General features: G+C 42.3%; 1 protein-coding gene across 1 annotated transcript in view; it reads left to right on the top strand.

The window, feature by feature from the left end:
- Positions 1–359: 359 nt before the first annotated feature.
- PTPN14 (protein tyrosine phosphatase non-receptor type 14) overlaps positions 360–27,488 on the top strand; it is a 174,092-nt gene continuing 146,963 nt past the window's right edge. Inside the window, exon 1 of the mRNA XM_014865778.3 lies at positions 360–925. The gene's annotated coding sequence lies outside the window, so the exon portion shown is untranslated. The remainder of the gene's footprint in view (positions 926–27,488) is intronic.

The raw sequence follows: 27,488 nt of genomic DNA, 5'->3' as shown, positions 1-27,488 counted from the left end.
CGGAGCGGCGCTAGGTTGGGTTGGCTGCGGTCTCCTGTCCTTCTCCCCTCCCACGCCTCTTACTCTATAGGGAGTTTCATCCCGTCCTCCGTCCTCAGCCTTCACCTTGGAAAACAGTTTCCCAAGCGTCCACATTAAAAGTGCGCGACTTCTCGAGGCCTGCAGAAGGAGCTCCTGCAGCCCGGCATTCCTCGGATTCCAGCGCTGTGACGTCCCCAAGGCCGGCGCGCCTCCCGCCGGGGACCTCGGGCTCCACGCGCAGCCGCTCCCCCCGCCCCGGCGCGCTCCCGGCCGCGCGCACGCCCCCCGCCGCATTCCTCCCCGCCCCCGGCCGCGCGCCCCGCGCTCCCTCCGCCTCCCGGCCCCCCGCGCCGCCGAGCCCGGCCGGGGGTGGGGGAGCCGCGGCCGCCGGCGCCTGCTCCGTCCCCTCCCACTCGCACGGCCCCTTCGTCCCTCCTCTCCCGGCTGCTCGCATTTCCTGCCGCTCTGGCTCTCCCGGCCCCTAAAAGTTCTTCCCAACTTTCTCTCCCCCGAGCGGGCGCAGGCAGCGGGCTGGCTGCTGCGCTCCTCCTCGCTCAGCTGCCTGCCCTCCTGGCTTAGGTCCTCGGGGAGCGGCAGACCCCAAGTGGCCGCTGCCGGTCCTTCCCCTCCCACCTCGCCCAGCCTCCTCGCCTCGGCCCCCTCCGGCGGGACAGCCCCTGCTTAGGTGGTTCTCCTTTCTCCTCCTCCGTGCGCCCCTGCGCCGACTCTCGCGCCGGGATCGCGGAGGAAACCTCCCTCCCCTTTCGCCTCCTCCGGCTTCTTCCCTCGCCCCTCCTCCGCCAGCCACTGGAATCAATTCCTTGGGGAATTGGGGCGCCGCGGCCGCCGCGGAGGGCAGCCTTTCCGCGCGGGACCCCAGGCACCGACGGGGCCATGTAAGCAGGTAAGCGCCGTCTGGGGCGGGGGAGTCGGGCCCGAGGTTGGGGGCCGCCTCGCGCTCCGGGCGCCTTGCCGATGGCTTGGGCAAACGCTGGCAGCGCCAGCTTGCAGTCGGCGGCCCGGGACGCCTGGCAGGGCAGCGGGGGCGCGAGGTGGCCGGGCCGCAGGAGTTGGAAGTCGCGGTGGGAGCCGCTCGCGGTGAGGCGCACGGCTCGTCTGGGGCGTGAAGGTGGAAGGCGAGCGTTGTCTGGAGAGTTTGCGGTTAAACCGACCCCCTCGCCCCCTGCTCCCCATTCCCTTCTGCTTTTTGGGAACGAGAGAGGGCCTGGAAGGGGCAGCTGGAGATAGCCAAGGCGCTGGGGGCAGGACGATGAAAGGAACGACACTGCCGGCTCTCCAGCGGGAGAGGGTCTCACTTCCGGACCCTCCTCTGCCCCCCAAGGGGACAGGATCTCGGGAGGGAGAGGAGTTTGCATGCCCTCCCACTAGGCCCCAGCCGGGCCACAAAACTCCTGGGCTTCTCGGCTCCCACTTGGGTGGTCGGGCTGGCTCATAGGGAAAACCTGTGGCCACATAATTTCAGAACAGGTTTCCACCGCCAACCTTCCAAGTTCTGAGTATTAACAAGTTCTGAGACTGTTATTGATACACACTCTCCCCTTTCTCCCTGGCATGACCCCTACATCTGGGTTTTGCCTATTTGTAAGTGGGTTTTATGCCTTTTTGAGGGAGCAGTGAGGTAGCGCCCCCGCTGCCTCCCGTTCCCCTCCATCCGCTTCCTTCAGTTCCTGTCAGCCCCATCCCCAACCCCACCTACAATTTAAGGAGATTGTGGGGTTTCGGCTTCAGTCTGTCCAGGGACTGGCTGTTGGAGGCTCTTTGTGAAGGTGAGGAATCTCTAGATTGCAGGCTGCATATACGGTTACAGGGTTTCCACCCATGTGTTAATTTTTTAAAATGGATTAGTTCACTCATTCATTCAACAAACCTAGTATTGAGCTTCTCCTGCGTGCTAGGAACAGGGACTGCAGAGATGCTAAAACAAGATCCAGCTGCAGCCCCTTGGAAGAAACGCACAGGCTGATCGGGAATTACAGTGTGGTGAGAGAGGGGTTCCGTGACAGCCGGGGAAGGCTTGGTCCTGGAGGTGAGGGGTTGAGGTGCTGCTCATCTGGAGCAGTGATCAGGAGAGTGCAGTCCAGTAGAGGAAACAGCTTGTGCAAAGTAAGAGTCGTCCAAAAAGTGAGTCCAAAAGGATCATACCTAACTCCCAACCAGCGGGGTTTACGGTCAGGTTGCTGCAGTGTTGCAGAGATAGCATTATTAAAAAATTCTTTTAATATCAGAAATTAAACTGGAAGCGTGTTGGCCACTTACGGTAATGAAGTAGCTTGCAGAGGAGTACAAGTCTCTCTTTGTGGACACACCTCCATGCCCGTTGCTGATTCTACAAAAAGGAGCAGTTGTGCGACCATCTAAACTTTAATTGGCACTAATTGGCCTGTGCCTGGTTTCGTTAGAATGGTATTGGTTCCCTTTTAAAGAGCCGCTTGGTGGCAATAGGGGATAATACTGCAGCCTTACAGAACCTTGTATTCAAGTCACTTTATCTTTTGGTGTTGGGGTTAAAAGCTTGTGCCGTAGAAATGATAGCCTTAATGAGTGGGAGCTGAACAGCGTGATGCTCTTTTGCCTAATCTGAATGGGTGGCCATGATGTGCAAAATGAGTATGTGTTATGTGTCACTGTGTCCCTTATAGGATTCTCTGCTTTTAAAAGTCATTATTGCTTCAGCATAGTTGTAAGGGCTACTTTTCCTTCCTCTGAAACTTTATGAAAACGGAATATGTTCAAGTAGGTTGTTGTAACTTAATGGTCCAAGATTTAGCAATCCTGCCTTCAGAGTTCCTTGTAGAGCGGGAGCATTCTGTACATGGTTTGTCTTTCAAGGGCGCCTCTTCACCGGGCCGAAGCGGCATTGTAGTATTCTTCATAGGGGCTGAGTCCTGGCTGAGATGACAGAGGTCCAGCTTTCAGTGACCTCAGTGCATCAGAGTGGGAAGAGCACTCCGGCTTCCTACAGTTTTGGGTGTTTAGCCAAGCCCCTGCAGAAACACCTTCTCTTATCTCAAGAACAGCCCCTTGACAGGACTTTTCCTGAAGGCATAGGACCTGCATGAGAGAAAGGGCTGAAGAGCAGCTCTTTGTTGCTAATCCAGGTACCTGCCCGGCTTCCATCGTTGGCTTAAACACAAAGTTGTTAGTAACCCTTCAATGATTCAGGCTTTTGCGTACTGTGGGGCACGGACAGCTATCATGGAAAGAACAGTTAGACTAGTTTATTATGGACGAACCCAAAGAATTCAGAGAAAAATCAGAATTTTTAGGGAATTCTTATGTGTCTGGAACGGATGGGCCACGGTCCAAGAACTATGAGGATTTTTTTTTCCCCCAGGGACACAAATGTGAACCCTTTGATTGCACATTGTAGCCCACTGGGTTCCATAATCTTGTCCTTTTCCCCTGCAATCCTGCATTCGAACTTCTTTACTTAGTCATCAAGTACTGTGTATTTTTTGAACTGGTACTAAGCCTCAGAGCAGTGCTACACGCTTTGTGAGAGAGAAGATGAAATCGTTAGCCGGTTCTTGTTGCTTGCGCTGATTAGAAAAGAAGGAGGAAAAACAAGTTTTGGTGGAGAGGAGATTAAAATTAATGTCTGAAATAAGACTTTGTGACCTCTCCTTTCTGGTTTAATTACCCTTGCCCAGTCTGAGCCCCATGGAGGTCTTGTTGAGTGGTCCAAGGGGTGTGTGGGGCAAGTTCTGCAGCTTTTCCTGGCCGTCAGTGTGCTGGAGCAGGGGATCCAGGGTTGGGAGTTTGAAATATAGCTAGGTTTGAATTCCAGCTCTGCCATCTTTTAGCTGTGGGATGTTGGAGGAACTTAGCAGCCTTTCAGAGTCTCAATTTCTTCATCAACAAGATGGGGCCAGTGGTGTTTAACTTGCCGGGATATTATTTGTGGAGAATTCAGTGTAATGCCGTCTGTTCCTGTCCTAACACAGTGCCTCGTGCAGGGTAGGTGCTGGGTCAAAGATGGCTATTTATATGTTCCAGGAGTTATATGTGGCCATGAATGTACTCTTTGTGTGTGTCATTTTTTTCCAGCAGCCTGAATTCACGTGCGAGCCAACATACACATAAAGCTTTGTCTTTGACTTTTTTTTTTTTTTGGTCTGTTGGCTCAAAGCAAACATGTTGGCTGGCAGCTGGCATGTGGCCCCCATATAGGAGGAGGTTGAGAGTTGCACGACCAGGCAGGAGGACAGTTTGGGGAGGGAAAGCCACTTAGAGAAGAGGATCCTTCTCCCTGTACACTCCTTACTGTGAGAAGGGTCCAGTGCTAAGGGTCCTTGTATTTCTAATGTTGAAATCCAGTGAATGAAACGATGTTGGAATAAATCTGCCTGCCTTTAGCAAAAAGGCAGAAGGTAGTTGATCTTCACAAATGAGTGTCTTTGCATCCTTCGTTTCCCTCTTTGAAGTCCAAATATAGAGTCAACTGCTACACCTCTGGTGTAATGCCAGCCTCAGGTGGCTTGAACTTTAATATTGCCTTTCATCTGAGAAGCCTAAGGTATTTGACAAACATTAACGCATTGATCTTCCTATCACCCTCCCAGCAGGAGGGAATGTTAGAAGAAGGAAGCTCCTAAAATGTCAGTAGGGCAGGTGTAGTGTGTGTTCTGGAAGCAGAATGGATTGTTGTAGCCAAGAATGGTTAAATCCTGCATGCCGGATTGCGTGCGGGCCAAGAGGTCGTGAGAGGACCCCTTTGAGGGGTCGCGGGAGAAAGCTTAGGGAAAATGCGGATCTGGCGGGGATTTCTGCAGTGAGAGGAAATCCACATTGCCCAGACCAGCCATGCCTTTGCCGTACATTGCATGCATGCTGATTATGAAAATAAATACTCTGAATTATTTATAATTCTGAATGAAAGGATATGATGCAATGCTTGTGCATGAGGACTTAGCGTAGCTGAGGATGAAAGGTAATAGTGACTAAGTACCTTTTTGTGGGATGGGGTGGTTATGTGTCTAAGTTGGATTATAAATGGCATATTAACATTGTTTTAATTTCCTTTCCCTTTTTCCTGTTGGTTCTATGTTCCTTGGCTTGGTTTTGTTTCACTCTCCTGTCAAGCTTTTGTTTGACTTGCTTTGTGGGCCTTGCTATTGGAAAAAACATATTGTGGCCATTCTTAGATCAATCTTGTGTGTGAAATATGATATGTGGGTGATTTAGCTCAGTTCCTTGGGGGACTATATTAGGCCCAGCTCAAGGGTTTCGTCCTGAGCCTGGTCAGTTAGCTGATCCAGAAGTCTGTTGCATATCCAGAGGTCATGTAATCCTAGGGACCCATCCCATAAATGCTTAATGCAGGTCAACAGGGAGGTGTCTGGTGAGAAAATGTGAAGGGGATTGGCTGGTGGTGTGGCATCCTCTGAGAAACAGAATATCCTCTTCACGTTTGTGATGTTTGCGATTTTACTGTTGAACTAGACTCCTAAATTTGGAAGCTTTACTGTGTGGGCCGCTGACTGGATCTACTTTGCCTTGCAAGTTTTTAGCTCACAGGGAAAAATCACCCATTGTTGAAAATTAGCTAAAGTTCTTGATGCTTATCTTTGTGCAAAGTGTAGCCTTTCCTAACACTTAATTTCTTTGGAAGTCCATCTCCTGGGACTTCTTTCTTTCACACTCCATTCCCCTCAGTAATTGGGGCATTAGCTAAGGCAGTAGATCTCAAACTCCAGGGAGCATCAGATCACCTGGAGGGCTTGTTAAAACAGAGATTGCTATTCCCCAGGCTCACCCCAGCTTGATTCAGGTCTGGGGTGGGGCCTGAGAATTTGCATTTCTAAGGAGCTCCCAGGTGATGCTAATGCTCCTGGTCCTTGATCAACTGCATTTTGAGAATCAGAGAGTTAAGGAATCTCCTTTTGGTCCATCTACCCCTGTATTCAGGCTTGGTGTGGTAGTCAGTTGTTTTTGTCCGTTTTGGTTTGAATGATTCTGTTCTTGGTTGTTTGAGAGCTCTGGAGAGGCTGAGAGACCCTCCCTGGTCATTTATCCCTAGCCAGGCCCGTGGAGAGCATATCCAATCCAGACCCTTCCACTTGGTTCCAAACAGTTTGGTTTATCTGGTACTTCTCTCTGTCTGGGTAACTGATACACGTGGCAAATTCGACCTGTCTCAAATTGAACTCACTACTTTCTTGCCACAAAATCTGCTGCTTCTGCATTTCCTGTCTTAGCCAGTGACACTGCCATCTGTTGAGTTAGCTGCTGAAGCCAGGCTCTTGGAGTTTTCTTTAGCATGTCACTCTTTCTTAGCACCCTCCACCCCCTACTCTCCAGCCCCACGAGCAAGCCCATCCACTCCTTAGATCCTTTTGAGTTTGCATCTCTAAAATATCTTCAGTTTGCTCCCTTCCCTCCCTCCATCCTCACTGCCCTAGAGATTGTTCAAGAGCTTCAAAGGCTGTCTTTCATGTATTCTTCATCTCCTTTTTCAAAGGATTTTTAAAAACACAAATCTGGTTTTATGCTATTTAAATTTTTCTTTTGCTTCTTATTACCTGTAGGATAAGGCATCTTTACCCCTGACTCCCTTCCCGCTCCCCGTCTTCCACTCTTTCTCTCTCTAAGCGAGAGCCCTAACACTTGGTGGTGGTGGACTCCCCTCCCTTTGTTACATTCCAACCCAGCATGACCTCTCCCCTTGCTGCCAGCTTAGCCCTACGCATTCAGCTTCGCCTTCCTGCCCCTCCTTCCCTCTCCAGTTAGGCATTTCTTACGTCATAGTCCCAGAGCACTTCGCGCTTTCCTAGACTGGTGACGTCTGTCTCACCGTTTGATATATGTTTACCTCCCTGTCTCCTCTGTTAAGTTATAAGCCTTTCCTAGCAGGATTCATGTTTCGCTTGATTCAGAATCTCCACCCCACATGGAGGTTGCATAGCATTAGCCATGTCTTACATTTATTGGTGCTGACCCCATCCCAGTGTTCTCAGCACTTCAGATGATTTTATTAAAATCTTTCAGCAACCCGATGAAGTAGGTACTCTTATTGTCGCTATTTTGCAGCGAATGAAATGGAGTTGATTTTTTAAAGTGTTTATAGAATCAATGAATGAATGCATTTCTGAAATGCTGACCTGAGGGACTAGAGCCCAGCCTGGTTTGGAATTTACTATTTATTCCCTAATAGGAGATGTGGTGCTCTGGGGAAATTACATCATATTAATGATATATGTGATTTTAAAAATTAAGCAGATATCAGTGCTATTTATTACACGCATGTTGTGTGTTCATTTGAGGAGATGAATCATCCCTACATTATTTTATGAAGCTACTGATACTCTGCTTCTTAATATTGTTTTGCTTTACTTGGATACTTTCAAAAATGTGTTCATTTTCCCCCTCATTTTTCAAACCTAGGAAACCTTGCAGATCAGGGGAGTATAAATATCACAGAATGGTTCATAAGTAGGAACATTTGGGCATTAGGGCATAAAACTTGCAGGTTTAGAAATATTGACTAGAATATGCTTAATTTCCTTTCTATGCATTATTTTCTTTTATACTTTATATTAAAGAGGAAAAGACAGAATCACTCATCATTCAACCTCTGAGTTACTAGTTTTTAAAATGAGAGAGAGGGAGAGAGAGACCCTCTGTGACACCACGTCATGGCAGCTTTGTCAACTTGCCCTTAACCAAGATGTCCTGTTCGACATCTAGAAAGATAATAAGCAGCAATGATATCATTGATGTTATCCCTAAATCACAAGATTGGCTCCCGCCATTATTTTAGTTCTCAAGTACAAGGGATTAAGGCAGATTTCATGGTAATGAAAGTGAGTTTGTTATGAATTACATCTACACACTATCCACACTTCAGCTTAATATTTAAAGTTCTCCACAGATAATCTCCAGTGGTCCTCTCATTTCTTCAGATTTATGTCCCGCTATTCCCCTGGGTTCTGCCAAGCTGCAGCTGTTCCTCAACAGGCCCAATCATTTTCCACCTAAGTTTATGCTGTTTCCTCGCCCAGAATCCCAACACTCAGCATTGCCTGTCAAAAGCGTCTCTTGAGGCCCACCTCAAATTCTGCTTCTCTGGGCAGCCTCCCCCCATCTCGCTCCCTGGATGGGCCCTCCTGCCGCTTTGCTCCTGGCATTTACTTCTTTGTGCTTTGTGTGCTAGTTACCTGCCTCATCCCCCTCATTAGCCTGTCGGCAGCCTGGGAGCTGCCACCTGCCTTACTCCTCTCCGTTTCCCTCCCAGCGCTCGCTCAGCAGACTGTCCCTTCTCTTGCGCTGCTGGTTCATTCAGGTCTGCCTCCTCCTTGTCTCAGGAATGCCCCCCGAGGCTGAGGCTGCCCCTTCTCCCTTCATTTTGATGGTCACTGCTATCTCAGCATCTCTTGGTCACCTGTCTCACTGCTGTCACCTGTCCCACGGATGCACTCCAGAGACCAGACCACTCTCTCTACACTAGAGTCTTGTTTTAAACACATCTGATATTTTCACTCTCCTGCTTGACATTTTTCTTGCCACTTTATATTGTTAAGAGATACATATGTCTCTAGTAAAAGTATAAGGAAATGCCGGAGGGATAAACACCAGATCTGGCGGGGGGGGGGGGGGGGGGGGGGGGGCGGTGGGGGTGGAGGTGAGGATGGAGATGTGGTGTTGGTTTATTTCCTCATATGGGTGGTGGCAACATGTATGTTTACTATATTCTCCCATAGGTCTAAAATATTTCTTTTAAAAAACACAACCAGTTGCCCACGATTCAGTGCAGACTCCCCAGCAGAGCCTTCAAGGCTGTGTGCATCACAGCTCTTGTTTCCACCTAACCAGCCTTGGCTGACCTCTCTTGGGTCCTCGTCGTCCTTCTCCAAACATTTCTCATGGTTGAAACACTGTGGCTTTGAATTCCTTTTCACATCTGGCCACGTAATAATCTCCTCCTCTGTTCTTTAATTTCTAGTATGATTTTTATGACTTCTTAGGCGTATTGACTGGCATCCCCTTTTTATCACTGGGGACAGTTCATTGTCACCTGACCTGTCGTCTTGTGGTACTTGACCTGTCCTTTGCCATCATGCATCGCCTGGTATTATCGTTGCTTCATCCATCTCCACAAATTGTGAGCTCTTTGAGGACATGTTTTGTGGTTTATTTATCTTTGGGTTCTTGGCACCTGCTGCAGAGTAGATTTTCAATAACGTTTTGGGGACTTGTTGAGTAGTAGGTGTAAGATTAATGTTTTTAATTGAAGTAATTTTTTTTATGTGTGTCCCAAAAAACTTTAAAGCAAATTGAAGGGAATATCTCTTGGGCTCAATATCTGAAATTTAGATGTAAATCTAATGGATTTACATGCAGATTTTCTAATTCAAACTTAAGATTTGTTTAGAAATCATTCTTCTGCTATTATCATTTACCTTATGGTGATGGGTGATGGTTTGATCTTTTTGGGTCTTTTTTTTTTTTTAAGATTTTATTTTTCCTTTTTCTTCCCAAAGACCCCCAGTACATAGTTGTGTATTTTTAGTTGTGGGTCCTTCTAGTTGTGGCATGTGGGATGCCGCCTCAGCATGATTTGATGAGCGGTGCCACGTCCGCGCCCAGGATCCGAACCAGTGAAACCCTGGGCCGCCGAAGGGGAGCGCGCGAACTTAACCATTCAGCCAGGGGGCCGGCCCCTGGTTTGTTTTTGTTCCCCCACATCCTTCACCATGGAGTGTGTTGATGGTTTCTGTAGTAGTGTCCGAGGGTGTGTGTGAGTCCAGGTCTGGAAGTAGATCTGGGCTGTGAAGTGGTCCCACTTGTTGTTAGGGTGACTTCTGCCATCAACACTACTTGCTCTGGGACGGAGACGCAACACGTCCATTTGGAGGAGAGGCAGCAGAGTTTATTTTTGTGGCAGACGTGTCCCGCTGCAGAGCTATAATAACCGTAATGAAGGAGGATTATGCTGTATTATGTTTATGAAGGGTGTACTAGTCTGTTACCAGGGTCAGTGGTGACAGCTCAAGCCAACAATTAGGTTTCATTAAAGACTCCAGCAGGCAATTAGCATTTGCTTCTGCCAATGAAATCCTGTGATCTATTAAGCATATTCTTTTTTATTATACATTTTGTAAAATGTGTTGAGATGATGAAGCTACACATTTTTTTAGACGTATACAAGTCTCCAAATTATCATTTGAAAAATGGGGCTGAATTTCAGACTCCCTGTGTTTAAACCCATGGGTGATACTAACATACTGCGTGGGTTGTGCTGTTTTAAAATTGGTACATTTTGAAAAGATCAGGTACATTCTTTTATTCAAAGGTAAGAAATGGTTATGGAATGTTATATAATTATGTGACTTATGAGGGGAAAAAAGTGTGACTGACATGAGACAAATTAAAACTCCAAAATAATGAAATGACACCTACCGATCTTAATTATATTCTTTAGAAAATTATTGTTTTACTTCAGTAGCATCTAAAAATAAAGGCTGGAAAGGATGATTTGTGCTGTGCTTCTGCCGAGCAGCTGTTTGGTTGTTTTCAAAATGAGGCTTATTTTCCAAGTGCTGGGTTAGGTACAAGTGTGTAATTTCATGTGCCTGCATCCTTATGAATGTCTTCAGCATTTCAGCTTTGCCTGTAAACATGAAGTGATGTTTACACTTACTAAGCTATTCAAAGAAGTTTTCTCCTTCCTTCCTTCTTTCCTACTCCAGTGCTTTCTCCTCCCTTCTTTCTCCCTTTCTCCTTCCCTCCCTTCCTTCCTTTATAATAAACCTTCGTTTGGAGAGTTCTGATAGCTTCTGATTCTGTATATGTATTTAAAGTTGATATTTATCAGGGATTATAAAAGGAGAAGTGTACAGTGGCAGCCCATCAGGCCAGACATTCAGGGCAAACATCTGTAATGGATATCTCTTTCCGTGGGATAATTAGACGGTCTCCCCGTTGTTTGATTCTCAATTTGTATTATTTTTTCTCATTTGTAGACTGATAAAATGATAATAATGACTGAGCATAGCAGTTTGAATCTGTGTACATGGGCGTATTAAAGACTCCAAGAAGTCTTGCAGTCAACGACAGTGTCAAAGCCGAATTCATTTTAGTAAGGACTTATTTTTTATTTTCTCTTTTTGAGGAAGATTAGCCCTGAGCTAACATCTGCCGCCAATCCTCCTCTTTTTGCTGAGGAAGACTGGCCCTGAGCTAACATCCGTGCCCGTCTTCCTCTGCTTTATATGTGGGACGCCTGCTAGAGCCTGGCTTGATAAGTGGTGTGTAGGTCCACACCTGGGATCTGAACTGTTGAACCCCGGGCCACTGCGAACTTAACCACTGCACCCCCGGGCTGGCCCCCTTATTGTTTTTTTTTTTGTTTTTTTTTTTTGAGGAAGATTAGCCCTGAGCTAACTACTGCCAGTCCTCCTCTTTTTGCTGAGGAAGCCTGGCTCTGAGCTAACATCCGTGCCCATCTTCCTCTAGTTTATACGTGGGACGCCTACCACAGCATGGCTGCCAAGCAGTGCCATGTCCGCACCCGGGATCCGAACCAGCGAACCCTGGGCCGCCGAGAAGCGGAACGTGCGAACTTAACCGCTGCGCCACTGGGCCGGCCCCCCCTTATTGTTTTTTTTAAAAATTTGATTTTATGGAAGATATGTAATCTCAAGGGACACTAATATTATGTAGAATACTTTCTAGAAGAAGCTTTGTTTAGAAGGTCTCTGGAGGGGCCGGTCCCGTGGCTGAGTGGTTAAGTTGGTGCGCTCCGCTTCGGCGGCCCAGGGTTTCATCGGTTCAGATCCTGGGCACGGACATGGCACCGCTCATCAAGCCATCCTGAAGCCACATCCCGCATACCACAACTAGAAGGACCCACAACTAAAAATAGACAGCTATGTACTGGTGGACTTTGGGGAGAAAAAAGGAAAAATAAAATTTAAAAAAAAAAAAGAAGGTCTCTAGAATAGAGAAGACAAGACATGTTTCTTGTCTTGAAGAAACTCAGCATCTCAATTAGAGAGTATAGTGACTTAGATTATTGAGATGAGTAAACATTTTAAGTCTTCATTGGCAAACCAGACTAGCTTTATTTATTTATTTGTATTAATTGGATTTTTTTGTGTGTGGGGGAAGCACAGAACAAGAGCAAGTTTAAAATATCATGACTTTATTCACAAAACCAACTTGAAAGGAGTTTTAGTGACAGTAAACATTTAGTCTCATTTTATGTATTTGAAATACAGTGAAGAAGGGTGTTCAGATTAAGTTCAAGGCACCACAGGAACCTCACCCTTCAGAGAAAGATCCAGATATATTCAGTGGTCCATCTTATTGAGACCAGAAGCTGTGGTTAATGTACACACTACTGAAAAATCTTGGCTCTCCAAATTTTGGAAATCAGTGCTCCTCCCCTATTACTGATAATACTGCCAAGAAGAAAGCAGGCCAACTGAGGAAGTATAAACCATTGAGGGCTTTAGAAATGTCACTGCAATTACTTTATTAATAGCTGTGCCCATTTGAGTTGTTCTGTGTGACTGGGCCTTTAACAAAGGCATTGTGACTATAACATGAACAGCTTTTCCCCGCCATGGCCTCTTATTATCTCAAGCTGATTTGCTCAGTATTCCCTTCATTAATGTTCCCCACTCCCGTTTCTGACCTTTTCTAGAGCTTTATGCAGGGAAACACTTTTTCCTCTACAACCTTCAAACTCATAACAATCTTATGAAAGAGATGTTGTTTTTGTCTATAGTTATCCTTGGGAAATAGGAGTTAAAGAGGTTATTTGCTAAAGTCTCACAGCTAGTCAGTGGAAGAACTGGGATTTGAACCCAGTTCTTATGACCCCACAGCTCAGCTTCTTAGGTCCAGAAGTCTAGGCAGGTCAGGAACATCTGTTCTCTCTCTCTTCTTTCCTTCCTTCCTTCGTTGCTTTTCTCATTGCTTCCTTCCATCCTTCCTTCCATCCATCAGTTTGTTTAATAAATGCATTTTGATATTTTAAAAAATGGGGATGCTTTCTGTGGTCATGATCTTTCAAAGAATAAGCAACTAATAGTGTAGCCACAGGCCACGTGTGGACCGTTCAGCATTTGACTAGTACTTTGAGTTGAGATACGCTGTATGTATCAAAACACACACCAGACTTTGGAGACATAGTACAAGAAAAAAATGCAAAATATCTCATTGTAATTTTTTTAGGTGATTACAATTTGGAATGATATCTCGGATATATTGAGTTCAATAAAATGTTATTAAAATTAATTTCTTCTGTTTTGCTTTTTTAAATGTGACTACTGGAAAATTTTAAATTACCCATGTGGCTTGCGTTTGTAGTCCATGTTATATTTCTTTTGGAAAGATTATCAGACTCTTCCTGGGAACCCTAGTACCTGAGCAATGCCTCAGAGGACCGGGGAGCAGTGGATAGAGACAGAAATTAGAAATAGTTATTGGTGATGATAAGAAGCAAGCTTGATGGCACCTTAGATGACCAGCAGAGAGAGACTATTATTAGCTGGCGTTTATTTACTACTTAGCATGTGTGAGTACTTTGTCAAACACTCTAAGTGGATTATGGTTTTGATCCTTGCGACAACGCTGTGAAGTAAGCCCTCTTGTTGGCTTATTTTATAGATGAGAAAACTAGGGCTTAGAAAGGCTAAGGCACAAGATCCTACAACTAGTAAATACTAGTTTACCATTTGCAACATTATTGGCATGCAAATACTGGTAAATGAGGGAGCTGAGTGTCAGATCTGGGCGTGAATCCAGAGCAGGGACTTGTAACCACTCTGCATCACTGCCTCTCAAAGGCGAAAGAGAAAAGATCACTTAGAACCAATGGGTAGCAGCCCATTTATTCATTCAGTGCCTATGAAGGGTGAGCATTTTTCTTCCCAGAGTTGGCAGATAGCATCTTTGAATGAATATAGTACAACAACTGATTTCCTCAGAATGACCTCCAGTTATCAAGAAATGATGAAATTATGCTTAATATACTCCATTGACTAATCAAAGCTTGCCTTACCTAGGAAGGTATTTATCAGAAATTGATTTTAGAAATTTTAAGCACACTTCACATCGCTTTTTAACTGAAAGACATTGACTTATTTCATGGCAAGTACAGATTTTGCAAAGACTAGCATCGATCTTTCTCTCTCCTCAATATTTCTACAGTACTTTTAAAAAAAGTGGTAAAAGTCTACCCACAAATCTTTCTAGTTATTAAAAAAATTTTTTTATATTTTTCTAGTCTTTGTTCATATGTAAACATATTTTTATAGTTGTATTTTATGTACTCCTTCACATATATGCATGCTTTTCATGCTTCTTATGGTCTTATTAATATTTCAGTGTATTTTCATATAATTGATATACCGTAAATTCTCTTATTCTTATTTTTTATTATTGAAAATACATACATTTCTTGCTTTCCCATAGAAGATGATAGCAGGGATCTTCACATTAATAGTTTTTAAAAATTATTGTTGAATTTATTTTAGGATGAATTTCTATGAGTGAGATTGCTTGTTATGATGAACATTTTTATGGCTCTTGAATGATACAGATGTAACGCAATTTTGCACGTAGGTCATAAAGATAAATTCAAAGGTAACACGACTTTATTTTCAGATAGCTGATCTTTCAGATCTTGCTTTGCACAATGTTTGATGACTAGGAAGTGGATTATCCTAGCAAATAACTCTTGCTTTTGTCTGTTTTCTTACAGTTCCCTTCCTTGTAGTCCAACAGAAGAATTTGATGAGTCCTACATTCATACATTCAAAGACTGAATAATAACCCTTGCACTAGATTTGCTTTTCACCTAAGTGTCCACGAATCCTTATATCATTTAAAGCAGAAAAAACTGTATTGGATAGAATTATTTCTGTTATGAATATGATATGTATAGAATTATTGAAAAATACATTTATGTAAAGATAACATGTAAAAGGGAATTAAAGATATACATGGGTGCATACTTTATTGATAAAAAGAAATAATTATAGACTATTCCATCATTCTAAGTTAATTTCTGGTGCTTGTTGGCTTGCCTTATTTTATGTAGATGTCATTGGTGTCTGCCTATTATTCTGTCTTGTACTTTTTCACAAGCTTTTTTCAAACTTGTGTTTTCCTGTATCAGCTACTCTCTAATTTGCCATATTTTGATGACTGTTGTATTAGTTTTTGCTATGGTAACAAAAAAGTTTCCAGCATCTTAGTGGCTTTTGACAACCAACATTCATTCCTTGTCTGTGTTATGTGAGTGCTGTGGATGTCCTGTAGCTCTTGGGGGTTGACTGGGCTGGTGCCACTCCACATGTCTTCTCATTTGGGAACCCAGGCTAAAGGGACATGCTGTCGCCTGGCCGGGGGCAGGGTACAGCAAGAAGCATGCAATCTCCTTTAAAGCTGCTGCATAGATGTGGCGAATATGTTGTCTGCTCACATCCCATTGGCCAAAATATATCACGTGGCCCAGCCAAAAATCAGAGTGGGGATCTTCATTCACCCCACAGCATTCCCAGGCAAGTCACAGGGACGTGAATGGGAAATATTACAGGAAATGAGCAAAGGATTGGGATCAATAATCCCATCTTTTATGCTATCATTGATTTAACTATTCCCTTGTTTCCAGTTTTAACAATTATAAATAGCATTGCTATAAACTTTGTTGAACAAATTATATTTATTTACTTGGAGAGTATTTTCTTGGAATATAGTTTCCAAAGTAGGCTGTGTGGGTCAGAGGGCATGACTTGCTTGTAGATCTTGTTACATATAGCCAGATTGCTCTCTAGAAAGACTATCAGTTTACAGTGCCATCATCAATATTTAAGGATACAACTTTCCTCATATCCTACTAGTGCTGGGTTTTGCAGTGTTCATTTTGTTAGGTTCATCATTGCTTAGAGTTTACTTTTTGTAGTTACTAATTTTACATTAGTATATTAAAATTAGTATTTTAAAACAAACTTTTAGTATTTTTAAACAAAAACTTTTGGGACAAATTGTATTGTTATGCATCTATTAAATTGAATAAAACAAGAGCCACATAATTTTTTTTCCTGGTGGCTGAAAGTCATTGTAAAAAATACTCGTTTTCATCCTCTCTTTGTTTTCTTGTGGCCACATTTTTCTCAGTATACTGTTTCTTAAATACATTTTTATCCTGTACCTTAAAGCAAAACAGCTGAAAAAGTAGAAAGAAAACATCTGTTTTATTTGAAATTTTATAACTCTTTATCTGAATCAAATCATAGTAATTATTACTATAGAACTGGGTAAATGGCTGAACCTACTCAAATTGCTGAATTTTGTTGGCTGTTTTAAAGTCTTGGGAGAGGAGATTTATTTATGATCCTGCCTTAATTCCATGGTTTTCAGATTCCCCTATTGCTGTATGGTTTATATAGCAGAAAATATCAACTGAAACTTAAGAACCAGTCTTTCCTACAGTTTTCCCCCTCAAACTGTAAACTAAAACTTTTTATTACCCACTGTATCCTCTCACTTGGTTTACTTTACAAGTGTCACGTTGCCTGCTGCTACACGTGTCTTGGGCTTCTGCTTAGAAATAGTGGTATCTGGACATACCCATAAATATCCTTGCTTCTATTTCCTCTCGTAAGGCCCTGAGAGCTCACAGCAAAAGCAAGTAGACTTGCAGGGCAGGTAAGAGAAATCTTCAGGCTGCTGAATCCAGAGTCCGTAGGCAGAAGAGGCAGATTGTGTGTGTGTGTGTGTGTGTTGGGAAGTGGTGTTGGGCTTTGGGAATGATACCCGGATTTTGCAGCTATCATTGGAGTGCAAATGCCTCCCTCTTCGTTTAGTGGAGGAATGTTAAAAATCCTCAGAACTGAGAAACCCCTTCTCTGTGTTTCGAGACACAGCCTGGTAAAGCTTAAGAAATATTACAGCTCACTGGGGAGCAAGTCCAGGTGTGGGAGAAGTAAGTGACGTGGGAACCAGATGTCAGTGTGTGAACTAGAGTTTTTTGAACACTGGTAGTTGCTGATGGCAGAATGTTAAATGTGTGAGTGTTTAGAGTATTAGTAGGGTGAATATTAAATTCAGATTAGGGTTGAAGAAAAATGAAATTGAATACATTTGCCATGCAAGTCTTTGGATTTTTGTTTCTGAATGGTTTCTTATTTCAGTTTAAGTTCATTTTGTATAAGTCTTTTTAGAGTTTGTTGCAATTTCTTTGGAAGATGAGGACCAATTGGTTTATGAAATTTCGATTTTGTAATAGATCAATCTTTTGGGAAAACTGGATTCCAAGCCTCAAAGTGAGTGAGCACGAGGATGCTTTATATTAATAGAGAAGAAAGTGAATTATTATAGAAACTTTTAAAAAATCAGTGCAGTAAGACAGGATGCTTGTTTACATTGAAACATTACATGTCTGGATTGAATTTATAAAAAGAAGGTTGCTACTGAACTCTTCTCAAAGGTTGTCATGCTGGTGTTTTCTTAAGCTAATAGTTTTAAAGACAAAAGTCTTATCCTTGCAGTGTGTTCTGCTTCACTGAATTCCGTATTTTGGGAGAGTTGAGGCTAAGGGTGTAAAATGTGTTAAATGTATATATAGCTTTTCGGTCCAGGGTTGGTGGTGCCACCCATGGGACCCTGTACAGTGTTGCCTCAAATCAGTTAGTGTGATCCTCTCCACTCCCCAGTGCTTTCTCCTTTCTCTTCTGTTTTCCTTCCCTTCTAGTCAGTATGCTGGCCTACTAGTGGAGTCCTGTTATGTGGCGCTGTGGTCGGATTGTGTGCCCCCAAAATTCAAATGTTGAAATGCTAACCCCCAAAGGTGATGGTATTAGGAGGTGGGGCCTTTGGGAGGTGATTAGGTCCTGAGGGTGGAGCCCTCATGAATGGGATTACTGCTCTTATCAAAGACCCCACAGAGCTCCCTACCCCCTTCCCCAGTGTGAGGATACAAGAAGTCTGCGCCCTGGAAGAGGACATGAGGCTTAACTTGATGGGTGATTGTCAGGCCAAAAGTTGTAATTGTTTACCTAAGAAGGCCTGTGACTACTGGACTGTTTTAACATCCCTGCACCCACATACTTGGTCTTTCACCGACATTAAGTGTTCAGTCCAGCCATTCGCTTTTTAGACATATGACAAATTTGTGGTTCTTATAACCAGTTGTTTGTCATGTAGTAATTAGTCCTGTTTGTTGATGTCCATGAGCTGTTTGGGCTTGTTTATAGGGAGGGCAGTGGCAAAAACCGTGTTAATTTCCCTCATATGTCCTTGCCACAGATCCCCAAGGAAAGCATAAGCAGCACACTGTATTTTGCTGGTGTGCTTGGTTGTCAAATACAAGTGCATTTTGGGGGTAGCCGTCTTGTGAGTGACCTGTCATCTTTCTTGCTTTGAAGACTTTGGTCTCACAAACACATACTTTCCTTGTGATCAGGTATCTACAGCATATGGATTAGGCCATGATTCTTGACTTCTGTGCCTGTGAGTATCAGACTGAAGCCCCTTTTTTTTAAATTTATTTTTTTATTTTAATTTTAAAAAATTTTATTGAGGTCATATTGGTTTATAACATTGTATAATTTCAGGCATATGTTACTGTTTTTCGGTTTGTTTATAGGGTGCATCGTGTTTACCAATAGTCTAGTTTTTATCTGTCACCATTCGTGTCTCCCTTTACCCCTTTCACCCTCCCCCCACCCCCTTCCCCTCTGGTAACCACTAATCTGTTCTCCTTGTCTGTGTGTTTATCTTCCACTTAGGAGTGAAATCACATGGTATTTGTCTTTCTCTGACTTATTTTGCTTAGCATAATACCCTCAACGTCCATCCAAGTTGTCACAATTGCAGGATTTTGTCTTTTTTATGGCTGAGTAGTATTCCACATATATATATATATATATATATATATATATATATATACACACGTATACCACATCTTCTTTATCTGCTCATCAGTTGATGGGCATGTGGGGTGCTCCCATGTCTTGGCTATTGTGAATAATGCTGCAATGATCATAGGGGTGCATAGATCTCTTTACATGGTTGATTTCATGTTCTTTGGTAAATACCTAGTAGTGGGATAGCTGGATCATATGGTATTTCTATTTTTAGTTTTTTGAGAAGTCTCCATACTGTTTTCCATAGTGGCTGTACCAGTATGTATTCTCACCAGCAGTGTATGAGGGTTTGAAGCCCATTTTTTAAAACAACCATACTTCAGTTCTTAAAATGTCTCAAGAATATTCACACCAGTTATCCTTCCATGCAAACATAGCCACTGTGTTTTTTATATTCTTTCTAACCTTTCTATTAACTATATAAATATAATCATGTCTCATATATTGAATAATATTCAATTAGAATAGTATATTGAGAGAATACTTTTTATTCTGCTTTTTCCCCACTTAGCTTTTTAGACATACTTTTCCCTGTTTTACACAGTCTTTGTGTATAAATTTAATGGATGTGTAATTACTTCACTGAATTAATATAATGATCAATTTCCATTTGTTGATTATTTGGGTTATTTCCAGGATTTTTGGCTATTATAAATAAAGTGCCATTAACATCTTTGAACCTATAGTGTCTGTCTGCTTTTGGATCACTCCTTTGGGTTGAATTCCCAGGAGAGGGTTAATACATCACAGAAAATAACGCACACATTTTTATGTTCTTTTTTGGCAAAACCGCTCTTACAAGGATTGCCCAATTTACATGCTGCTAGATTTTCAGCTCACATTTAGTCATTGTTTTGTTTTGTAGATTAACAATAACTTTCTTATTAAGATATTGTTGACTTGATGTCAGGTCTCTTACTGCATTACTGGCCCTTCATAGGTGCTCACACATTTTGATTAGTTCAGCTTTAGGGAGGAGTGCTTATGGGATAAATGTTAGCATTTCCAGTGTTGTAACCATTCATCTTTGTGCAAACCGTATTGATTTTTAAATGGTGTTTACGGGAGTTTTTTTTTTGACAAAAAAGCTATGAAGAGGTGAAATTTTAAACCACCAGCCAGCATTTGGCCCAAAGGCTGTAAGCTCTGCTTACCTTCTTTCCCCAACAACCTGTTAGATTTTTCTCCTGGATTGACTGTGTTCCTTGAGCGGTGTCTCAGCCTGCATAGTGTTGTTAGACCGATAGAAGTTGTTGGGTAATGAAAAGGATTACTAAAAAAGAAGAGTTAAAAAGGAAATTAATCTTCAAAGGACACCTTGAACAGGCAACAGAGGGATCACTGCATGCGACAGGCTGTCCTTGTTTTATCACATAGATAGGATCATTTAATTCCCGTTATTCAGAATTTTCGAGTACTACACTGATTTGCCCAGATATTCGTCCTTTTGGTCGAGAATGAGCTGAGTCCCCTTGACAGTTAGGCTTCTTGGTATAATTTCTCAGTTGGCGTTGGTCACTCTTGGGTGAACTCATAAAATCGAGTTCCTTAACAGGCATAGCCAAAGACCAGCCCAAGATGTAGACAGAAGCCTTTGTTTACACCTGGACAGAAATCTCCAGATAGCCCTAAACATCCGGTCTGATTCTGAAGTCTTGATTAGGGCTTCCCTCTCCTGAAGGCAGTGCTGCCTCTTGGAGAACGGATGCCTTTTGGCCTTTCTCTGCCTGCATCGCCTGCTGTCTCTAACACTTCATCACTTTCTTTTCTTCTGATTTTCTGCTTTTTCCTCCGTTTTTGTCACCTATCATTTCTTCCATGCATCTCTGACTTAAAAGAAAAAAAATCAGAAAACCTCCTGGATTTTCAAATGGTTTGCCCATCAAAATGCCCCTTCTTTTGTGCTATGTCCCCAGTCAGTAGAAGGGTATAATCTTGAATTCCTTTACTACTATATATATATATATATATATTTTTTTTTTTTTTTTTTGATTTCTCAAAGAACTGCTTCTCTACTAAAGCTAGCTTTTCTTATATATATATTTCTTCTTTTAGTGTCTGGGGACCTTGAGTCCTTACTGAATGGATTCTAAAGGTAATCTCGTTATTGTGCATATTTTACTGGTAATTGAATACATTAAATGATGTGTTTTTCCTAAATTGCTATTTGACCTAGAAAACCAAGTAGTGACTTCTTTGAACGGTGTTTGTATTCCTGTTGGTATGTGTACCCTTTAACTCCAGCTTGATTTTAATCACTTTGATCACATATATGTCTAAAAAAACCACTACCCAGGAAAAAGGGAGCAGCGTTCTGAAGTGACTCTGGCTTGTTCCATGAGAGTCCCTTAGGCCATGTAAGATGAAACCGTTCTGGGCAGATGTGTAATGGGACAAGTCCAGTTTGAATTTTTGCAAACTCTCCAACCATTCCCCATCCTCACCCATATGGTCTAGTGAAAGATGCACTCCTGGGGAATTTCAGAAACCTGAGTCCTGGTTCTGCCACTAATTGGCTGTTTTGGTTTTAGGCAAGTTACTTAGCCACTCATGACTCAGTTTCCTTGTCTTCATCGTGAGTTAGCTGGTCAAGTAGAATACGATTCCTCAGGTTCCTAGCTCCACACTGCTTTGAAAACCCAATAGTTCTAGAAAACTTTTTTGTTTCAGCTTTGTGGTTGGATTTGTGGACAGAGCGAAAAAGGAAACCTCTGTGCTGTTACTCTTCTCAGAAGAAACGACTAGTCTGATTTATTTTTGTCCAGGAAAATATTCAAGTAGCATATTTAAATATCAAATTAAATTTTTTTTTTTTCCGTGATTGCTCATTTTATTTGAATAATTCTGTGGCATTTACCTCTGATCCTTCCCCTGAAAAACGGGGCTGTAACCTCTGCAGTATACTTGTTATTGCATTCACTTAAATTAATGTTAACTTTGTTGGATATATTTTCAGAGCTTCACCCTGGTCAAGGAGGCGTTTTAGGTAGTTTTAGGTGTTGCGCTCTCAAAGGTTGGAAGTCGTTGGGATGAGAAGATTAGTGGAATTTAGCAGAAGTTTCTCTGTGCTGTGGAAAAGGATACTTTTCTTGTTGTCCATCCATTGCAAAAGCGTTACTTTTCCTGACAGTGCAGGCATCACTTCCGTGTCTCTCCACAGAGATTCATGGTCCATACTGCTGTCACTGTGTAGGTCTTGAAAGTGTTTGTGGGTTGCTGTGTGTCACATATGTGCCTCTTCACCTTCCTCTGAACTGTGCTTTGTATCCTTTTAGGAATTGCAACATCATCTCTAAGGTTTTAGGTTTCCTGATGCCCTCCACGGCCGTGGATTTCTTTATAGCATTTGCTTATTACATTGATTTGTTTTGAGCATTTCATAACTTATTTTGAAATAGTTTGAGACATTCAGGGGGTATTTCGAATTCTAGGCTGGAAATCTCCAGTCTAGACAGCAGTATGTGATAGACCAGAGAGAAAAGAGAAGATTGGGAGGTGGGTCAGTGATTTCCAAATAAGGAGCCAGAGCTGACATGGAAGGGTTGCTGGATAGGAGCGTGGTCTGAAAAATAGATTTCACAGTATATATTTTGTCTTTCCTTTGATCCTATTATATTTTTAATTCTTTCATGTTTTTAAAAACATACTTTATGTTGCTTACTTTCTACTCTAAATAATTGGATTTTAATTTTAACCAAAAATCTTTACTTTTTTTCATTCTGGACACAGACATGCAGATACACAGTTTGTTTTTATTGATACAAATTGGTGTTCTTTTGCTTTCACCCCCTTGAAGCATGTGTACCGTTTGCATTTCTAGGCTCACTTTATCAAGGAGTGGTTCCAAAAGTTTTAAACCAATTAGCTGGGAACCAGGAATTGATTTTCCTCTAGAAACTATGTTAAAATTTGTGCTTAAATTCTCAGCTATCTGGTGAAAGCCCGTTACCTCTAATGTAGCGTTCTGTAGAGTGAAGCCACTCTTAAACACTATTTCAGTGCAAGAAGAGAGTCCTAGCTCCAAGCTCAGTGACAGGAGTTGGAGAGGGAGCCCCAGCAAGAGGAAGGGCTGCAAGCTTCATAGCTGTGGCCTGTGCTCGTGGGGCCAGCTGCCTGGGGAGTGCCGCTGGATTCCTCCGCTCCCCTTCCCCTGGGGCCTTCACAGAAACTGCCCTGAGGGCCCTCTTGTCAAGTGTCCAAAGCCAGTTAAAGTTACTCTGGGTTCATTCTTGGTTAGGAAAGACTGCCAATAAGGGATGTGGAACGAAAATGGGGAGATGGGGAGCAGGGGATAGCGGATGTGCTCCTGTGAGAGATTATGTTGACCTTTGGATGCAAGGTCCAAGGTCACTTCTCTAAAGAGATGGAGCATGGCTGTCTGTAGATCCTGTATTGTGAAAATGTCAGAATCACCCAAGGATTAACAGTTTATTCATCTCCTGTAAGCTTAGAGACCTTGTAAGTATGATTGAGTCTTAAAAGTCAGAATAATTTTCCTTATTTTGGTACATAGTCAGCTCCTGATCACCACTGCAATTTTTAGAAAATCTTGAGTTAGTATTTCCCTACTTCTTAGTAGGCCTAGTGGCTGTCTCCTTTTTCCTCTCAGGCTTATCTTGCCAGCATTTTAAATGTAATTGTTATCACTTGCAATTTTATTAAGTATTAAACATGAAGTTGCACATTAAATCACTAAAAAGACCAGGGCATTTATTTTCACAGTTTGTTATCTTTGATTGCAAGTAAAGTTTTTGCAGCTTTCTCGCTAATTTTTTCTTTTGGTGGTCTTTGTTTACACTTTTCATGTTCTTTCTTTAAAATAGCTGGGAGTCTGCTAACCGCACTTGTAGGCAATCTACTCCATTGCACCATCTGGTTTGGACTCAAGGAATATTAGCTATTTTTTAATGCTGGTGTAAGCCAAATGTAATTAGGAAAGCGAGTTCCGTTTCAGAACCTGATATAAAAGATGCATTGCATATGCATTCTTTGGTTGTATTCTACTGGTCTGGATGAGTTGAATTAGCTAATTATTGATCAGTCATTTTGCAAATTATCCTTTTAGAAAAGGAGACACTCATTTAATCTAAAGTTTGCCTTAGAGACTGTACCAGCTCCCAAATTAGCCATTCCATGCTCAAAGTTACTTTTGAATCTTTAAGTTGCTACATTACTTATGTGAAATCTCTCAAACTTGTGGAAAAAAATGATCTAAGATGCTTCCAATTTATTTTTTTTTGCAAATTAGATATAAACAAAACAAACAAAATAAAAATCTCATGAAACATGGTTTTTGGTCCCTCTGACAAACACTTAGGGGAATGCATACTGAATCAGTGTTGCCCTTACTTTTTCTGACTGTTTATTTTGTCACCTTTAGAAGGTTTTCCTATTGAACTCTTGTTTTTTCTCATTTCTATTTATTTATTTATTTATTTATTTATTTTTTAAGATTTTATTATTTCCTTTTTTCTCCCCGAAGCCCCCCGGTACATAGTTGTATATTCTTCGTTGTGGGTCCTTCTAGTTGTGGCATGTGGGACGCCGCCTCAGCGTGGCTTGACGAGCAGTGCCATGTCCGCGCCCAGGATTCGAACCAACGAAACACTGGGTCGCTGGTAGCGGAGCGCGCGGACTAAACCACTCGGCCACGGGGCCAGCCCCACATTTCTATTTATTTATACCGTCATCAACTTAGTATTTATACGTGTTTTCTCACAAGGCAGGGATCTGCTGCTTTAATTGTGTTAGTTGTTTCTTCAGAAAGCTTTTCTCTGTACCTGAGCTAGAGTAGGTGGCGAAGTCGTTTTTGCTGCTAAGTAAGGGACTGTCAGATACTTTGTGAAAACAACATACTTGTGTACACATTTACATGAGAGGTCTTTTTATTCACGCCATTAACGTGCCATGTGTTCCATGGACCTTGCACTGATTCATGCCTTTGCAACAAAACTTTTTTAATTGCATCTAGCTGTTCTTTTTTTTTTTAACTGCCACTTCCAAAGATAAATTTCGTTCTCTGCTTAAGAAAACAGATGACTCTTTTTCCCTAAAATTCCTTCTGTGAAATGACATGTGGACCTGGCAGTCATTGTGAATCTGTTTTATTTTCCCCTAGTGTTACCAAAAGCAAGGAAGTCATTTTAGCCCCTTTAAAGAGACACTAGCCTGGGGTAAATAACAATTTAGTCCAGGTGGGTAGAAAAGAATGCTTATGACATTCTTTTCATCAGCTCCATGTGTAACCTCCAAGCAGGAGGTCAGGCAGTAAAACATTTGAGTGAACTGGTGAAATGTTTTGTATTTATTTACAAGGCTCTTAATCACAAGACTGATCCCAATAAACTCAACAAGTCAAAGTGATGGAGGAAAGTATATGAGGCATGCAGAACAGTAAAAGTGGGGACTCGAAGGGGCCTTCAGAGTGCATTTTCCCTGCTCTTCTGTTCCCACTGTGGAAAGATGGCCATCAGAATCTCTGCTGCAGTGGCCATGAGTGGGTATAATGAAGAATGTAGTTATACTCATTCTGTTCCCATCTGCTGCTGAACTGCCTGACATTTTGCTTTTATTTTTACTTTTTGTTTATTTTTCACTGGGAAAGATTTGCCCTGAGCTAACATCTATGGCAATCTTCTTCTCTCTCTTGCTCTCTCTTTTTTTCCCACTTCCCCAAAGCCCCCCAGTATGTAGTTTTATATTCTAGTTGTAAGTCCTTCTGGTTCTTCTATGTGAGCCACTGCCACAGTGTGGCTACTGACAGATGAGTGGCCTGGTTCTGCCCCTGGGAACCGAACACAGACTGCTGATGTGGAGCATGCTGAACTCTAACCACTAGGCCATCAGGGCTGGCGTGGCATTTTGCTTTTAGATTCCAGGCATCCTGAAGTATTAGAATTCTGTTTCATTGAAATTTCTCCATTCTTTTTCTTAACCTTCTCTACCTGAAACTTCTCTTTCACTATTAGTGTATTCTGTAATTTCCCTTGTGCTGGAGTTGATGACTTGATTTCGTTGCTTACCACAGTCTGGTGTGAAGCAAAAGCATTTCAAAACCTTTTAAGTTTTGCCATTTTTATTGTTACTGTATTTTTAAAAATTTATTTACGTGAGCTTGTAGAGAATTAAAAAAAGGAAAGAGAACAGTGCCTCTGGATATGAGGTCCATTACATTTTCTACTGCCACACAGTAGGCTCTGGGGTCCCTAGACACGCCCTTGTCGTCTTTCCTGCAGCCTGGCTGTCCACCTTCTCATTGCATCGCCACCAAATGATGGGCAAAGCTTTCATTCATACCTGACTGCTCTGCTTTTTTATATCTCAAGTAAAAGATTTCATGACGTAGGAGGGTTAAACTCTTTGTGAATATTAATAATCCAGGTTAATTTGAAGGAACTTTGAATTTATATGCTACTAGAAAAATAGTTCATCTGAGCAGTTATCTTGATCAACTAGCAGAAATCTAGGCAGGATAGATTTAATGAGTAAGAGTAATTTAGTGTTAGCCTGTTGTACAAATAAGAGTGCTTTAGTATCTGAAGTAAGATTTTGTTATTATTTGGATATTTCCTTTTTCAAACCATCTCTGGAAAATATTAATGTATATTAGGAAGTTACTTCAGTTTATTAGGCACCGGCAAGCATTATTGAGAATTTATTGTGCTGGAGGTACAGAACAGGGACTATGAAAATGAATCAAGTGCTCCCATTTGGGGATGGGGATGGGGGTGGGGACAGACTCAGAATCAGATAATTTTAGTAGAGTGGTCAGGGCTTTGCTACAGGAGTGCAATTGATGCCACAATTGAGGAACATGCTTCTCTCTTGCTTCTTGAGGGATTTTTTTTTTTTAATTAAAGGTCCTGATCAACTTATCTAGGCAAGTAGTTTAAAACCAACATTTCTGGAATATAAAACAAAACACAGGGCAGACATTCTTAGGACATTTTCGTCAGGTTACTGTTTATTTTATTTTGCTGTTTGAATGTAAAGGCTATAAATTTTGTGGTTTAGCTTTTTAATTTTACCTGTTTAGCTGCATCTGACTTTACTTAAGATAAAATGAGAAGCTGTTCTATCAGAGGTAGAGGAAATAACAGAATAACTGAATCCCTTCCTTATTCTCTCCCACTTGGACCCAACTGACCCATCTGTCCAGTGGGGGATTGGATGGTTTCCCTTGAGTCCTCGGGCTCAAGAGAACCCATACGAAGTTCTTTTTCTTTTGGAGGAAGATTAGCTCTGAGCTAACATCTGCTGCCAATCCTCCTCTTTTTGCTGAGGAAGATTGGCCCTGAGCTAACATCTGTGCCCATCTTCCTCTACTTTATATGTGGGATGCCTCCCACTGCACGGCTTGCCAAATGGTGCCATGTCCACACCCTGGGATCCGAACCAGCATACCTGGGTCACCGAAGCAGAACATGCGTGCACACTTAACCACTGTGCCACTGGGCCAGCCCCAGGAAGTTCAGTTTTGAAGAGTCATCCTCTCTATATGAATAAATTACTTGATCGTTATCTACTGTTTTTCATTTTCTGTGAAATGTACCATCTGCCACGTGATGG

This window comes from Equus asinus, chromosome 25 (assembly GCF_041296235.1).
Source record: "Equus asinus isolate D_3611 breed Donkey chromosome 25, EquAss-T2T_v2, whole genome shotgun sequence".
In the NCBI taxonomy this organism is placed as follows: Eukaryota; Metazoa; Chordata; class Mammalia; order Perissodactyla; family Equidae; genus Equus; species Equus asinus.
Note: the sequence above shows the minus strand (reverse complement) of the source record. Positions and strands in the feature narration are given on the sequence as shown.